This window comes from Odontomachus brunneus, unplaced genomic scaffold (assembly GCF_010583005.1).
Source record: "Odontomachus brunneus isolate Ranch 3 - 2012 unplaced genomic scaffold, Obru_v1 Obru_scaffold_204, whole genome shotgun sequence".
In the NCBI taxonomy this organism is placed as follows: domain Eukaryota; kingdom Metazoa; phylum Arthropoda; class Insecta; order Hymenoptera; family Formicidae; genus Odontomachus; species Odontomachus brunneus.
Window position 1 is genome coordinate 536,529 of NW_022639654.1, and position 2,500 is coordinate 539,028.

Sequence of the window (2,500 nt, forward strand, 5' to 3'; positions counted from 1 at the left end):
TATATATATATATATATATATATATATATACAGGGTGTTCTGAAAAGGTGGTACCAAATTTTAAGGGTATGTAGTAATCGTTAAAACAAACCAAAAACTCTTAATGAACAGTACTCCGAAAACCTTTTATTTCTGAGTTATGAAGCATTTTGTTCTGTGAAAAATAGAAAATAAATTAAATCTACAATAAATGTTCAATGTGCCTTCAGCTCATGTCAGTATACATTTCGGCATGTTTCGTCATTGAAGGTCAAAGAGTCCAGGTTTATTTCGTATTTGTTGACAACAGTTTCCAAGTTTCTTAGTCAGTTCATTCACGGACGCCCGTATGTGACCACCTAATTACGCAGGGATTGTTGTATTCAATTTTGGATTGTGGATCGTGTCTAGTTTTGTGTTATCTGAAAAATGGCTAATTTTTACACAAATTCTGAAATGTCAGATATTCATTTTATGTATGGCAGAGCAAAGAGCATCCTGTATATAGGATATAAATATATGTATGATTAGCAAAAGCCCTTATATAAAGGGATTTGATTGAATTTTACAAAGAAATATTTTGAAATGATAAATCGCTTAAGTTTATACCTTGTATAGAGGCCTTTATTAATCTTTTCTTTTAGTATACGATAAATTCATTAATTAGTAAGAAATAGTAAGAAAAATTTAACATATTCGACAGCTTGTTTGTGAACCGAATATTAGTCAAATGACGATTTTGAAAAACGGTCGCACGTACCACTTATAAAATAGTGTAAATATATTTTACTGTCTTTGAACATAATAAAATATTGTTGCACTTCACTCATTTGCATGCACGTCCAGGTAATAAATAGAAGATACGTTTATAAAAACTAAATAAACATTTAATTAACTTGTGTATACATACAGCCGCTATCGCATTAAAAAATATCTGTCGGGAAAATTACAATATCGCATTCTCATTCACTTTCCATAGACAATATATCTAGACCGAGCGTTGACGAGTGGGAATAGAGTTTCACGTAGAAAATGATGCACTGTTTTGTGCGTTCTCCCTCATTCGCGCATGTATATGAGAATAAAGAGAGAATTTGGTAAAGAGGAATGAAGGAATGAGAACCTGGGACTGAAAACCACATGTCTTCTCTTCATAGAATTAATCGAATAATTGACCAAATGTTCTTTCCAACATACGTAGCAGTTTATCATTGTGCACGTAAATTGAATCGCACCTCTCTCACACATACACTCATACTAAACATATGCGCGAATGAGAGAGAACGCACGACCACAAAATGCATCCTTTTCTACGTGCACCTTACCCCCACTCTTCAAATAAAGGCAAACATTCGGTCTAGATATGCTGGTTATGTCTATGCTGGTTTCATATCAAGGTGCAAATTCATGTAGCGAATAAATCGCTGCGATTGAAGGTTACGTAGTTATTCGCTGTTCGCTAGCGAGTAATTGCTGTTCGTTGAAATTTTTTAGCTTTTAGCGAACATTCGCTGAGATAATCACTGTTGACATCTCAACAACATCTATAGGTTCTCTAATGTAATAATGCTTAAATATGTCTGTTCCAACTATAAATATTAAATTTTCAAATTAGCTTGCAGACATGCGTATATAATTATAAAATCTTAAGACTTCTAGAAGAAGTTTAGGTAGCACAGCATGAAAAAATCCATGCCCTTTTCTATCTTGAAAAATAGGTGCTACCCAATATTTCTTTCTTGAATATCTTGTTTTCTTATGTAAAAGTATAGTCATAACTGCAGTTGCTTTCCTTTTTCGGATATTTTCATAATAATTTATTATTTGCACATAATTTAATAATGTTGGTTATACCAAGTAATCAAATGGATAATTGAATTTTCCTCCATGTTGTTAACACGCAACATATGACGCTCATAAGCTGTTCGCGGCGAATTGTTCGCTATTTCGCGGCGAATTATTCGCTACTCGCTACAAATCATTCGCAGCGAAAAATTCGCTGCATGAAAAGACATTCTCAGCTTGAGCTGGTAGTCCATATGCGACTAATTCATCAGCTATTATTTATTTTTGTTGTCATGGGAACAGCCACCTTATCTATCCAATCTGTCAATCTACTCGCACAAAGGCAGATATACAACAATATATACTATGAGAAAATATCATTCTAAGATATTCTATAATACTTGCTTTTACTTTTCACATATATTCAACTTAACCATTTTTCAACACTGTTTAAACAACCACACGGTTGATCGAATCCGATTAAAACAAGCATTTTCTGTTTTGATAAATCTTTAGAATAACGGACCCAGCATCTATGACCTTGACCTTTATATATATGATAGAGGTCAACCTCCTGAGTAACTTTCAGAAAATTTTAGCCATCGCTCATTGTCTGTTAAAAAGTTATTGATGAAAATAGTTTGAAAAATATATTACAATTTTTCGATACTGTGTACCGTTAACGAGTCGAAGTGCGATATATATGTGCTATATACTAGATTAGTTACTTGTAAGT

At 33.0% G+C, this 2,500-nt stretch overlaps 1 protein-coding gene across 2 annotated transcripts in view; it reads left to right on the plus strand.

Moving 5' to 3' along the window:
* The window catches only part of LOC116852169 (baculoviral IAP repeat-containing protein 7), a 23,330-nt gene that overhangs the window by 9,392 nt on the left and 11,438 nt on the right, over positions 1-2,500 (plus strand). The window lies entirely within an intron of this gene.